Source organism: Podarcis liolepis, assembly GCF_965112155.1.
Source record: "Podarcis liolepis genome assembly, chromosome: 7".
Lineage (NCBI taxonomy): Eukaryota > Metazoa > Chordata > Lepidosauria > Squamata > Lacertidae > Podarcis > Podarcis liolepis.
In genome coordinates this window covers 88946454-88961208 of record NC_139561.1, presented here as the reverse complement: position 1 = coordinate 88961208, position 14755 = coordinate 88946454, and the positions used below count along the sequence as shown (strand labels likewise).

General features: G+C 47.8%; 1 protein-coding gene and 1 long non-coding RNA gene across 2 annotated transcripts in view; one reads left to right on the top strand and one right to left on the bottom strand.

The window, feature by feature from the left end:
• The window catches only part of LOC310712756, a 102221-nt gene extending 88765 nt beyond the window's left edge, over positions 1-13456 (bottom strand). The window contains exon 1 of the long non-coding RNA XR_014528988.1: positions 13413-13456. This is a non-coding gene — a long non-coding RNA (uncharacterized lncRNA). The remainder of the gene's footprint in view (positions 1-13412) is intronic.
• SLC8A2 (solute carrier family 8 member A2) overlaps positions 1-14755 on the top strand; it is a 132816-nt gene that overhangs the window by 14729 nt on the left and 103332 nt on the right. The gene's annotated exons all lie outside the window — the stretch shown is intronic.

The window sequence follows — 14755 nt, the reverse complement described above, 5'->3', positions numbered from 1 at the left end:
CCTGCCTTTTCCCCTGACAGGGGCTCAAGACAGCTTACCACTAAAATCTTATTCCATTTATCTGTTGAAGGCGTTGCGCATGATGCCTTCCCTTCCACAAATTTTCTTTACAACAACCTTGCAAGGTAGCTTTGGCAGAGAGGTTGTGATTGGCTCAAGGTGGCAGGTGTATATATATATATATTCGTATATGATGTCTATGTGTGCGGGGAGATCAAATGTGGAGAAGCTTCCTGATGTAGAATAGAATGTCCCTATTTTCATCAGAGAAATCTTGGAGGGTATTGCACTTTGCCATGGAAAAATGCACACATCCGATAAAGATGACTAGCCCCCGCCACGCCCCAACCATAAAGGCAGGATCTTTCCTTCGCCCTGGGACAATCATTTTGCAAATTCACACTTTTTATTTTAGCCCTATCAGCATCTTTTAGAAAAATTGAATTAAACGTATAGGTATATCTAACGCAGGTGGCGCTGTGGGTTAAACCACAGAGCCTAGGACTTGCCGATCAGAAGGTCGGCAGTTCGAATCCCCGTGACGGGGTGAGCTCCCATTGATCGGTCCTTGCTCCTGCCAACCTAGCAGTTCGAAAGCACATCGATGTGCAAGTAGATAAATAGGTACCACTCCGGCAGGAAGGTAAACGGCATTTCCGTGCGCTGTTCTGGTTCGTCAGAAGTGGCTTAGTCCTGCTGGCCACATGACCCGGAAGCTGTACGCTGGCTCCCTCGGCCAGTAAAGCGAGATGAGCGCCGCAACCCCAGAGTCGGCCACTACTGGACCTAATGGTCAGGGGTCCCTTTACCTTTATATCTAACTTAAAGTTTTTTAAACATAACAACAACAGGCAAATCGATGGAGAATAGCCATGGTAGCTAAAGGAGAAGCTTCCATGTCCCAAGGCAGTATACCTCTAAATTGTGGATGCAGGGGATTATTTTCCTTCCTCACCAAATTCGAGAGGGAATCTGGCCACCTGTGACTGAAACTGTGCTCTTCTTAGGAACCGGCAGAGTATACCCCTGGGAAAGCCCTCTTTGTGGAAAATTAAAACATGACACCAGCAGATTGTGCATCGTTTCTTTGTGCTAATATGAAAATCCCTTAGCTGGAGAGCACCTGGTGGCAATATATATATATATATATCTGGTGTGTACTAGGGAGAATATGCAGCACAGCGGTTGCTTTGCAAACCAGGGAACTGCGCTATGCATTTAAAGCAGCATCGCGCCTCTTTAAACAGTCATGGCTTCTCCCAAGGAATTCTGGGAACTGAAGTTGATTAAGGGTGCTGAGAGTTGTTCGGAGACCCAATCAGGGAGCTACAGTTCCCCAGGTGCTTTTAACAAGCTATCCTTGTTATAGCTCTGTGAGTTAAGCAGAGGGTCTCTTAATAACTCTCAGCACCTTTAACAAAATATATAATAACAACAACAACAACAACAACAACAACAACAATAATAAATTTATTATTTATACCCCGCCCAACAAAATATTAAAATGCAATAGTCCGTCAAACATTAAAAGCTCCCCTAAACAGGGCTGCCTTCTGATGTCTTCTAAAAGACTGGTAGTTGTTCTCTTTGACATCTGGTGGAAGGGCGTTCCACAGGGCGGGCACCACCACCAAGAAGGCCCTCTGCCTGGTTCCCTGTAACTTGGCTTCTTGCAGTGAAGGAACCTCCAGAAGGCCCTTGGTGCTGGACCTCAATGTCTGGGTATAACGATGTTGGTGGAGACGCTTCTTCAGGTATACCGGGTCTTTGAGGCCGTTTAGGGCTTTTAAAGGTCAGCACCAGAACGCGGGTGACGCTGTGGGTAAATCCTCAGCGCCTAGGACTTGCCGATCGCATGGTTGGTGGTTCGAATCCCTGCAGCGGGGTGAGCTCCCATCCACAGTCCCAGCTCCTGCCCACCTAGCAGTTTGAAAGCACCCCTAAAGTGCAAATAGATAAATAGGTACCGCTTTCTAGCGGGAAGGTAAACAGCGTTTCCGTGTGCTGTGCTGGCTCACCAGAGCAGCTTCGTCATGTTGGCCACGTGACCCGGAAGCGTCTCCGGACAGCACTGGCCCCAGCCTCTTAAGTGAGATGGGCGCACAACCCTAGAGTTGGACACGACTGGCCCGTATGGGCAGGGGTACCTTTACTTTTTTTTTACCAACACTTTGAATTGTGCTCGGAAACGTACTGGGAGCCAGTGTTATGTGGTCTCAGTGGCCGCTCCAAATCTATCTGCTGCATTCTGGATTAGTTGCAGTTTCCGGGTCACCTTCAAAGGTAGCCCCACATAGAGCGCATTGTAGTAGTCCAAGCAAGAGATAACCGGAACATGCATTCTTTGGGGGGAGCATGCAGTGTTGCATATACACAAGATGGGTCACAGAAAGTATATGGGTGCATTGGCCCGTCAACCTAGACAGTACTGAGCTCGATCAACCAGTGGCCTGACTCCATCTAAGGCAGGTTTCTATGGACTTTGTTCTCTCAAGAGTTCATGAGGTCTGCCAACTTGGATGGTTTTAAAAGAGGATTAGACAAAGTCACGGAGGAAGCTATCAGGATGGCTATTTCTTACTTTTTTATTTTTGTTTTTGTTGGAAGCTACCCGGAGTGGCTGGGGCAACCAAGTCAAATGGACAGGGTCTTCTTCTTCTTCTTCTTCTTCTTCTTCTTCTTCTTCTTCTTCTTCTTCTTCTTCTTCTTCTTCTTCCACCTTTGGACGCTGTATGCCTGTGTATCATAGGTGGTGAGAATGCTGTTGAGCTTATCAGGTCTCTTCTTACATTCTAGCACAGGGATGACCCAAGATATTTTGCTGCCTGAGGTGAAAGACAAAATGGCGTCCCATTTTCACCTACAGAATCTTACCTCAGTAGCAGCTGAATCTCTCTTGAGTGCTGGTGATGGGACCTCATTCTGTACCACACCTGAGGTCAGCAAGCTAATTTAGGGGGCTCAGGACAGGCCATGCGGCACTCCCAGTTCTGTCCACGCAGCAACACCCTACCACCGCCCTGTGGCATCTGCCGCCTGAGGCCACTGCCTCATTCTGCCTCCTGCTAGGGCCGGTTTAGCTCAGTGGTGCCTTTAAGACCAACCATGTTTCTCAAGGCAGAAGTCTGCTTAGCTGAGAGCCGACGCTGTGATGGGTGGCCTCCGCCAGGAAACAATCCGTAAAACAAATTAACTAAGGCTGTCAAACAGGGGTTTTCTTTTAATAGATTAACTGCCTGGCTTTTAATTGATCAATTATTAAAATTAAATAAGTGTCCATGATGGGAAACATCAATGAAGATGTCTCCTTGCAGCTCCAGGAGGGGACGATGAAGAGCTTGTCTTAGGGCTATATCATCTATTAAGCGTTTTTTAGGTGGCTTGAAAACATCTTGGGGGTGGGGAATTTGGAATTTTCTAAGTGCGGACAAATATTTTCTTTTCCCCTTAAGTGTACACCTTGCCGACAAAGGTCCGTATAGTTAAAGCTATGGTTTTCCCAGTAGTGTTGTATGGAAGTGAGAGCTGGACCATAAAGAAGGCTGATCGCCGAAGAATGGATGCTTTTGAATTCTGGTGCTGGAGGAGACTCTTGAGAGTCCCACTGACTGCAAGAAGATCAAACCTCTCCATTCTGAAGGAAATCAGCCCTGAGGGCTCACTGGAAGGGCAGATCCTGAAGCTGAGGCTCCAATACTTTGGCCACCTCATGGGAAGAGAAGACTCCCTGGAAAAGACCCTGATGTTGGGAAAGATGGAGGGCACAAGGAGAAGGGGACGACAGAGGACGAGATGGTTGGACGATGTTCTCGAAGCTACCAGCATGAGTTTGACCAAACTGCGGGAGGCAGTGGAAGACAGAAGTGCCTGGCGTGCTCTGGTCCAGGGGGTCACAAAGAGTCGGACACGACTAAACGACTAAACAACAACAACAACATAAACCAGCAGACTATAAAACTGTTTGGCATGTTAATCCAGCAACGAACTAAGACCCTTAGGCTCATTGGAATAAAGCAGTTGAATTGCCCAGATTAATTGATTGAACCGTGAAGCCCCAGAATAATACATTAAAAGCATTTGGCTTCAAACAATGTGTGATATCCAGCTAAGCCATACTCAGAGAAGACCCAGTGAAGCCAATAGACTTGACTTACCATATTTTTCGCCCCATAGGGCGCACCGGCCCATAGGACGCACCTAGTTTTTTTGGGGGGGAAATAAAGGGAAAAAAATATTTTCCCCCAGCCCGAGCTTCCCCCGACCCCAGCCCCCAGAACAGGCTGCTATCCGCAAGCCTGGGGAGACCGGCGGGAACTCCCGCCGGGCTCCCCAGTCTTGCGGATATCTGCCCGAAGTCTGCCCGAAGTCGCGCCGGGCTCCCACGGCGTGTGCAGATCTGCGCGAAGCCTGAAGCCTGGGGTGCGCTGAGCTCAGTGCGCCTCAGGCTTCGGGATGCAGGCAGCTCTCCAAAAGCCGTGGGAGCCTGGCAATTGCGCACCAACCCCTCTCGCTCTCCAGGCTTCAGCGAAAGCCTGCATTCACCCCATAGGACGCACACACATTTCCCCTTCATTTTTGGAGGGGGAAAAGTGCGTCCTATAGGGCGAAAAATACGGTACATCAATGGTCTGAGTACGACTATCATTGCGTATCGCCTTAGATCTGCAGACTTTACTTGGGGAATGACAAAAAGCTTCCAGCGGTAGATTTCCCAGCTGACGGTTTCGTAACTGTGGATTAGTTTGTGAGGGCTGGTTGTCATCAAGTGGGACTTAAACCTAGGGCACACCGGGGACAAAACACCACTTTGCTTCTGGTGTGTTACTGTCATGAGCATCAAAAATATGAAAAGAGGGCCTTGATAAGCACTCGTGTTTTGCTTTCACCCCTGTAACCAGAAGTTGTTTCACTCACACGGCGAAATGCGAGAGCCAAAATGAGGAAAGGTAGTGTGTGGTAGCTGCAGCAGATGGACGAGAGGAAGAGCCCATTAAAAAAAAAATAGATTAGAACTGTTCTGGAAGAAACCAGAGGCCTTTCTCTTGGGCATGGTCAGCCAATTGGTGCCAAAGAAAGACAGAACATTTTTTATGTATGCAACAACAGCAGCAAGAATACTTATTGCAAAGTATTGGAAGACACAAGATCTACCCACCTTGGAAGAATGGCAGATGAAGGTGATAGACTACATGGGACTGGCAGAAATGACCGGCAGAATCCGAAACCAGGGAAAAGAGACGGCGGAAGAAGATTGGAAGAAATTTAAGGACTATCTTGGGAAATACTATAAAATTAGTGAATGTTAAATTGATGTTGGAAAGAATTTAAGTGGTTATCAGCTGAAATGATTAAGATAATTGGGGAAAATAAAAAGAAAGAAAGGTGTAAAATTAAGTGAAATTAAGGGTGAGGATTTGCTGAATGAACAACTTGAATTAGGATACAAAAAGGGGAGGTATGAGGAGGTCCGAGAAATAAGTTAAAAGAAAATAAGTGAATGAAATTATATGTGTTGTTAATTTTTTTATTTTTTTATTTTTGTCTTTGTTGTATAATTTTTGAAAATTTAATAAATATATTAAAAAAAAAGAACTGTTTTCCACAGTGACTAGTTGCTCAACCTCATGCCAGGGGAGTTTGCTTAGGGCAGGAAGTGGAGTGTGATTGGTCTCCCAGAACCGCCTGAAGGTTCAGGCCAGAGGTACCAAATGGGGCACCTAAAAAGGACCAAATGTTGTAACTTTTCCTCGCAAGTGAGTTTCTCTAGCCCTTTGATCATACGATACGATACAATAATCTTTATTGTCATTGTCCCATACTGAACAACGAAATTGAAAAAATCTACACCAGACATTCAAAAACCATCAAGCCTGCTGTCCCAGCTATTCCACCCTGGTTAACCCCCTAAAAAACTCTGATACCCCATAATTAAATACAATATACTCCCATAGAGACTACCTTACACTGCGTTTAAAACCAAAATCACATTTGGATAGAAACTGTTTCTCAGGTGGCTAGTCCTAGTCTTTATAATGGGTAGGCAAACTAGCGTCTGGGCTCTGGATCCGGCCCAATCGCCTTCTAAATCTGGCCCGCAGACAATCGAGGAATCAGCATGTTTTTACATGAGTAGAATGTGTGCTTTTATTTAAAATGCATCTCTGGGTTATTTGTGGGGCATAGGAATTCGTTCATTGTTGTTTTCAAAATATATTCCGGCTCCCCACAAGCTCTGAGGGACAGTGGAGCGGCTCCCTGCTGAAAAAGTTTGCTGACCCCTGCGTTTGACCATTTTTGTTGCCCTTTTCCAACTCTTCGATACCCATTTTGAGGCGAGGCAACCAGAACTGTGTTCCAAATGCGGCCGCACTATAGATCTATATAATGGCATTATGGTATCGGATGTTTTGTTTCCAGTTCCTTTCCCCAATGATCCATAGGATAGAATTTGCCTTTCCTTCCCCAGAGCTGCTGCACACTGGATCAGTACCAGGCAAGTTGCTCTCCCAGTCCCGCCTGGAGGTAACCTTTGACCTTCTGCATGCCAAGCAAGTGTCCTGTCGCTGGGCTTTGGCCCTCCTCCCTGGCCCCACCAGAAGGATGAGATTCTGTCCTGCTCACTGCTGAACTACAGCGCCACCAGTGGAGCTGGCCAGTGGGTGGTACTGCACCTTGGAGTGCAAAGCTGTCAGGTGACAGAGGGGAGCCAATCGGATTCTGCCTGTCTCTATAAAGCCTCTGATTTTAGCACAGCTGCTCAGTGTGAGCGATTTGTTTTCCTTCAGAGGAAGCGGGAGGCCGGGCTGCTCTCCCCTTCCCACATCCGTTTGTCCTGCCTCCACGGAAAGGCGCCTGGCGGGTTGCCCAGGGACCTTCCCCGAGCCCTTTCTCCAAGTCGGCCTCTGCTGCAGCGAAAACAATGCAACGCAACCATCTGGGTTCCTGCTGCTGAACAAACCATGCTTTTGTGTATGTGTGTGTGTGTGTGTTAGTCACAAAGGCAGCTTAAAGCAGCTATTAAGGAGCGCCAAACCCTCAATCGGAAAAGGGGGAGAGATCTTAATAGAGCCCCATTGTTGTCCTCTGCTAGAATGAGCCTCCCGGATACAATAATTGGTGTTTCGCCCAGATACAGTTAATGAGGCTATTACGTTAATTACAGGAATGTTTGCCTTGGAAGTAGAGCCCTGGTTTCCCTCTTCTTGGGAGCATGTCAGCACTGGAGATCACAGAATTGTAGAGTTGGAAAAGACCACAAAGGCCATCTAGTCCAACCCCCTGCAATGCAGGAATCTTTTGCCCAACGGGGGTTTCGAACCCGTGACCTTGAGATTAAGAGTCCCGTGCTGTACCAACTGAGCCATCCCAGCTGCCTACTTGCTTTTCTTTCTTGGTCCTGGAGCGCTGGACAGCTCCAGAGGCTTTTCTGCATTGGCTCCCAGTACGTTTCCGAGCACAATTCAATGTGTTGGTGCTGACCTTTAAAGCCCTAAACGGCCTCGGTCCAGTATACCTGAAGGAGCGTCTCCACCCCCATCGTTCAGCCCGGATGCTGAGGTTCAGCTCCGAGGTCCTTCTGGCAGTTCCCTCATTGCGAGAAGCAAAGCTACAGGGAACCAGGCAGAGGGCCTTCTCGGTGGTGGCGCCCGCCTTGTGGAACGCCCTCCCACCAGATGTCAAAGAGAACAACAACTACCAGGCTTTTAGAAGACATCTGAAGGCAGCCCTGTTTAGGGAAGCTTTTAATGTTTGATGTATTATAGTATATTAATATTTTGTTGGAAGCCGCCCAGAGTGGCTGGGGAAGCCCAGCCAGATGGGCGGGGTATAAATAATAAATTATTATTATTATTATTATTATTATTATTATTATTATTATTATACTAGAACATAAGCCATTTCTGGGCGATCTGTAGCTATGAATCAGGCAGGAATCCTGAGGCTCATTCAGGTCTCGCTTTCCCGATTTGCCGATTTATTAATTAAATTTCCACCCCACCTTTCCAAAGGAGCCCAGGGCAGCAAAGAGCGAAGCATTAAGATGATACAATTAAAAAATAAAACAAAACTGGGTTGGCTCGGATGGTAGAGCGTGAGACTCTTAATCTCACGGCCCTGGGTTCGAGAACCATGTCCGGCAAAATATTCCTGCAATGCAGGGGGTTGGACTAGATGACCCTTGGGGGTCCCTCCCAATTCCATGAAAGCATATTTAAAAACATATCCCCACAGCGAATGCCAGGGTTGCTGGGCGCAGATAGCCTTTCCCAGCCACTAAATGCCCTGGTAAAAAGGATTGTTTTAAACTTCTTCCTGGATGTCAACAAGGAGGGAGGTGGAGGCAGGATATTTCAGCCAAATTCCCACATTACAAAGGGGAAGAGATTCTCAAGTGGGAAATATCAGAGCATCTCTCTCAGTGGGAAATCTATGGGATCCTCGCCGCAGGATCACATTCACCCGGTGCTATACCAACTGCACTGGCTCCCGGTGGAGTACAGGATCAGGTTCAAGGTGCTGGTTTTAACCTTTAAAGCCCTATACGGCCTAGGACCCTCGTACCTACAGGACCACCTCTCCTGGTACGTCCCACGGAGGACTTTACGGTCTTCAAACAAAAACACCTTGGAGGTCCCGGGCCACAGGGAGGTTAGGCTGGCCTCAACCAGAGCCAGGGCTTTTTCGGCCATGGCCCCGATCTGGTGGAACGCTCTGTCACAAGAGACTAGGGCCCTGCGGGACTTGACATCTTTCTGCAGGGCCTGCAAGACAGAGCTGTTCCGCCTGGCCTTTGGCCAAGGCACAGTCTGACCCCCTCCTTTGGTAATCCTCATAGAACTCTAGCCCAATGGTTGCCATTAATTTGATTCTGAATTGAGTTTAGAATGATTTTAATTAATTGGCTGTGATTTTATGTAAATTGTGCTATTTTTATTGTTGTTAGCCGCTCTGAGCCCGGCTTTGGCTGGGGAGGGCGGGATATAAAATTATTATTATTATTATTATTATTATTATTATTATTATTATTATTAGGAATATCAAGGTGGTGAAAAACACAAAGCACAGCTCCATTTGTAAGTCTCAAGCTCATGGTCCAATAACAGGTGATACCAGATCTGGGTCCAGCAACATTTAACTGTGGAGACTTTCAGAAAAAGCTTTGTAAGGAAGGCCCGTCCCACTTCTGTTATGGATTATTTGTTTATTTAAAATATCTATTGTGGGCTGCCTTGCAGGGCAAAGCCCTTATTTCCTGTCTGCTTGTTTCCTGGGCTCATTGTGAGATTTTGTTTTTCAAGTTTCTAGTCCTTATCGCTGCTGAGAAAGGCTTTTTTTGGGGGACGGAGGATGACGCAGGTTATCTGCCTCTTTCCTCCTCCAGTTCCTGTCTGCAAGCTGCTCCTACGCCAACTCAGTCCTCTCTGGCTTGCCTCTGGCCTTCAATTCTACCTCCCAAAAATTCCAAGCTCCAGGAAAAATGGAGGAAGAAAAAGGAAGAAAAACGCCACCAACTTAAAACTGGACGGCGTGATGTTGATTTGCATATATCCCCACTCTCCTGTCCATTTTTGAAGTTTTTATAGATTTTAAAGCGCGTGGACATGGGTGGCGCTGTGGTCCAAACCACAGAGCCTCTTGGGCTTGCCGATCAGAAGGTCGGCGGTTTGAATCCCCGCGAAGGGGTAAGCTCCCGTTGCTCTGTCCCAGCTCCTGCCAACCTAGCAGTTCGAAAGCATACCAGTGCAAGTAGATAAATAGGTACCGCTGCGGCAGGAAGGTAAACGGCATTTCCATGCGCTCTGGTTTCTGTTATGGTGTTCCTTTGCGCCAGAAGCAGGTTAATCATGCTAGTCACATGACCCGGAAAGCTGTTGGTGGACAAACACTGGCTCCCGCAGCCTGAAAGCGAGATTAGCGCTGCAGCCCCATAGTCGTCTTTGAATGGACTTAACCGTCCAGGGGTCCTTTACCTTTACCTAGTATCAAAATAACTATTTTTGGATATACAACTAGCAACAGTATCCAAGCCTCTCTTCAAGAGCTATCCTTCTGCAGTTCTGCATGGTGTATTGTTGTGAACAGGGCTTTTCAACTCTGACAAATATGGAAGATCAGGAAAGAGAAAAGCTCTTTTGTGTTGACGAGGAGTTGAGAGTTTGTTTGTCTCAAATCAGACCTAGTATAAATGAGATCACCCAGCAAAAGCAAGCTTGCGCCTCTCGTTGAATTCGTATACAGTCATACCTCGGGTTACAGACGCTTCAGGTTGTGTTTTTTCAGGTTACGGACCAGCTGAAACCCGGATGCACCGGAATGGGTTACTTCCGGGTTTTGGGGGTCGCACATGCGCAGAAGCACTAAATTGCGCTTTGTGCATGTGCAGAAGTGCTGAATCGTAACCCGTGCGTGCACAGACGTGCCACTGCGGGTTGCAAACGTGCATCGCGCATGGATCATGTTCGCAACCCAAGCATCCACTGTACATGATGAATGATTATTGTTCTTAGGCATTTTAAAAAAATGCTTTCTAGATGTCCTGTGATCATAATATAAAGTAGTTGTGTTCTGTGTTATAAATTGAGCACTGCTGGGAGTTGATTCTATTTGTTTCCCAACACATTTCCTATAGATAATTTTTTTTTGGTGTGGCAAGGGAAAAATCTTTATTCTGAAACTGTGGCCCAGAGAGAGAAAGTTTGAGAACCAGGGTGCTAAGGGAAAAGCTACCAGGAGCAGCCCCAAACTTTCACCTGGAAGCAGAGACTGGCCGCTCAGCTCCGAAACCATTCCTGGCAAGCTCATCCTCCAGAGCCAGACAGTCCCCGCAGCTTCTCCGTTCTGTATCCCCGAGTTTAGCATCCTTTTTATAGCCCGGTTGCTACGGGAACAGTGAGGTTGCTATGGGCGGAGGAGCGTGGCAACAACACTCGCAAGAGCCAGCCTTTGGAAGCAGGTGTGCGTCTAGTTCCACTTCCCTCCCTCTCTCTCCCTGTGCTAACTTTATAGATCGGGCACACACACATGCAGAGAGAGAGCGCTTCTTCAGGCGTAATTGCCTCTTGTAGCTCAATTTCCTCTTCATTGAATTTATCAGCAAATGGATCATTGTTAATTGCCCCATCAGAACTGTTGTCAAGGACAACCCTGGTTCTTTCCCCCCTCCTCCCTTCCCTCCCTTTTAAAGTAGAACGTAGGGAGTTGCCTTGCAGCGAGTCAGAATATTGGTGGCCCTCCATTGCTCCCTATCTGGCCCTTGGGATTCTCTGCAGGCCACGCCCATTACTGGCATTGCTCCACCCCCTTTTGGCTACTTCTGCCTGGCTAAAGTAAAGGTAAAGGGACCCCTGACCATTAGGTCCAGTCGTGACCAACTCTGGGGTTACAGCGCTCATCTCGCTTTACTGGCCAAGGGAGCCAGCGTACAGCTTCTGGGTCATGTGGCCAGCATGACTAAGCCGCTTCTGGCGAACCAGAGCAGCGCACGGAAATGCTGTTTACCTTCCCGCCAGAGCGGTACCTATTTATCTACTTGCACTTGACATGCTTTCGAACTGCTAGGTTGGCAGGAGCAGGGACTGAGCAATGGAAGCTCACCCGTTGCGGGGATTCGAACCGCCGACCTTCTGATCAGCAAGTCCTAGGCTCTGTGGCTTAACCCACAGGGCCACCCGCGTCCCTCTGCCTGGCTAGAAGGGGCTTTTTCAAGCGGCTTTGCTGCAGGAGGTTGACAGAGCCCTCCGTTCCACTTTAAACTCTCCACACCCCGCAAGGCAGCGGGGCTGGACTAGATGGCCCCTGGTGTCCCTCCAATCTGCGACATGCACAAAGCAAAGGTTCTGGCAAGCGTTTGGCTCCCTCTGGTGAAATACTGATGGTCCGGAGGCGCCCTGGATCATCTTGCGCTCCATCGTGGAAGGAAGGCGGGCTGTCAATCAATCAATATGTCAAGCTGTCTGTGCCACAGGCTGGAGTCTCTTTGCTTCCAAACCATGGGCAGATTGTCGAGGTGGACTGCCTCGTCGCAGCTGTTGCAAAGCCTGCAAAAAAGAAACAACAGCGAACACTCCGAAAATAAGCTGCTTTTGGGTGGCGATGGTGTTGGGGATTTAATCCTAAATAAATCGAACTATAGGCATTTAGAAGGGGAAGAATTGGAGGCAGTGAGAGATTTTACTTTCTTGGGCTCCATGATCACTGCAGATGGTGACAGCAGTCACGAAATTAAAAGACGCCTGCTTCTTGGGAGAAAAGCAATGACAAACCTAGACAGCATCTTAAAAAGCAGAGACATCACCTTGCCGTCAAAGGTCTGTATAGTAAAAGCTATGGTTTTCCCAGTAGTGATGTATGGAAATGAGAGCTGGACCATCAAGAAGGCTGATCACCGAAGAATGGATGCTTTTGAATTATGGTGCTGGAGGAGACTCTTGAGAGTCCCGTGGACTGCAAGAAGATCAAACCTCTCCATCCTGAAGGAAATCAGTCCTGAGTGCTCACGGGAAGGACAGATCCTGAAGCTGAGGCTCCAAGACTTTGGCCATCTCATGAGAAGAGAAGACTCCCTGGAAAAGACCCTGATGTGGGGAAAGATGGAGGGCACAAGGAGAAGGGGAGGACAGAGGACGAGATGGTGGGACAGTGTTCTTGAAGTGACCAGCATGAGTTTGACTAAACTGTGAGAGGCAGTGGAAGACAGGAGTGCCTGGTGTGCTCTGGTCCTAGGGGGTCACGAAGAGTCGGACACCAGTAAACGACTAAACAACAACAATAGGCTTTTAAACCTTGCTTGACAACCTTGCCAGCCTCTGCCCTGAGATCTCTTCTCTCCCCCCCCCCATTAAACTCTGAAATAAGACTCCTGGAGTGGGGGGGGGGGGATTGGAGATGAAATTAAAATAGCTTCCGAAAGACTGAGAGTTTTTGCGTGATTAGCAAACCGAAGCAGTAGGTAACCGAGGAAGGGGTGTGTGGCTCAAATCAATCTTTTTCCCCCTTCTCCTTTCTATACACACAAGCAATCAGCACATTGTTAATTAATTAATTCCACGGTCGATTCGTAGACGGTTGGGCAAATCTTGAAAGAAAACGTGGCGATTGTAAAGCAAGGTGGTATAGAAGAGCGAGGAAGATTTCTTCGGCGATCCGAGGGGGTTGGACCGCCATGGTGTGACTGAGAGACTCTAGGGGACACTCTCTCCCTCCGCTGCCAAAGCATCCTCCTGTGTATTCGTCATGACTCCCATAACAGCGTTGCATTTTATTGCATGGAAACACTGCCATGTTGGAAAATTTGTCAACAAAGCATTACAAGCGCCACTCGCTTAGCTCAAGTACAGCAGCTGCCTGGCAGGCAGTATGTCTCAAGAGAGGGGCCCAATCTAAAATCCTGGAAAATTCAGTGTGGATGATACTGAAGTAAAGGTAAAGGGACCCCTGACCATTAGGTCCAGTCGTGACCGACTCTGGGGTTGAGGCGCTCATCTCTCTTTATTGGCTGAGGGAGCCGGCGTACAGCTTCCGGGTCATGTGGCCAGCATGACTAAGCCGCTTCTGATGAACCAGAGCAGTGCATGGAAACGCCGTTTGCCTTCCCGCCGGAGTGGTACCTATTTATCTACTTGCACTTAGGCGTGCTTTCAAACGGCTGGGTTGGCAGGAGCAGGGACCGAGCAACGGGAGCTCACCCTGTCATGGGGATTTGAACCGCCGTCCTTCTGATTGGCAAGTCCTAGGCTCTGTGGTTTAACCCACAGCGCCACCCGCATCCCATGATACTGAAGTAGCCACCCACTAACCCAGGGGTAGGCAACCTGAGGCCCGGGGGCCGGATCTGGCCCAATCGCCTTCTCACTCCTGCCTGCAGACGGTCCTGGAATCAGCGTGTTTTTACATCAGTAGAATGTGTCCTTTTAACAACAACAACAGCAATAACAACATATTATTTATACCCCACCCATCTGGCTGAGTTTCCCCAGCCACTCTGGGCGGCTTCCAATCAAGTGTTAAAAACAATACAGCATTAAATATTAAAAAATTCCCTAAACAAGGCTGCCTTCAGATGTCTTTTAAAGATAAGATAGCTGCTTATTTCCTTATCTCTGGGTTATTTGTGGGGCCTGCCTGGTGTTTTTACACAAGTAGAATGTGTGCTTTTATTTAAAATGCATCTCTGGGTTGTTTTGTGGGCATAGGAATTCGTTCATCCCCCCCCCATATAGTCCAGCCCCCCACAAGGTCTGAGGGACAGTAGACCGGCCCCCTGCTGAAAAAGTTTGCTGACCCCTGCACTAACCTCAGCCGCTCACTCCAAGTTTGTGAAGATGGCTTAGAGCTTTCCCCCCCAGCTGGAACTCACCAGAACTCAGTTCTGGCACCTCTCAGGTGGTCGCCATTGACACCGTAAGAGAACAAGGGAGGAGTGTTCAAGGTGAGTTCTGGCACCTCTTTTTCTAGAAAAATAGCACAGGTAAGCAGCATATAATTCCACCCCCTCCAAATAAATAAAAACCAAGAAAGTGTATCTAGGGAACTGTCTTCTCCCTGCTATGATTCCAGAACCCAGTGAGGCTGTTCATTGAAGCCAAATGTTGGAAGATTTAAGACAAAGAAATTTCTTCCACACAGTGAAATTTAGGAATCTGCTTAATAATAATAACAACAACAACTTTATTTTACCCCACTCATATGACTGGGTTTGTTATTTGTTAAAAATAACAAATACGTATCCATATTTTGAGATTTCTCTGAATCTCCA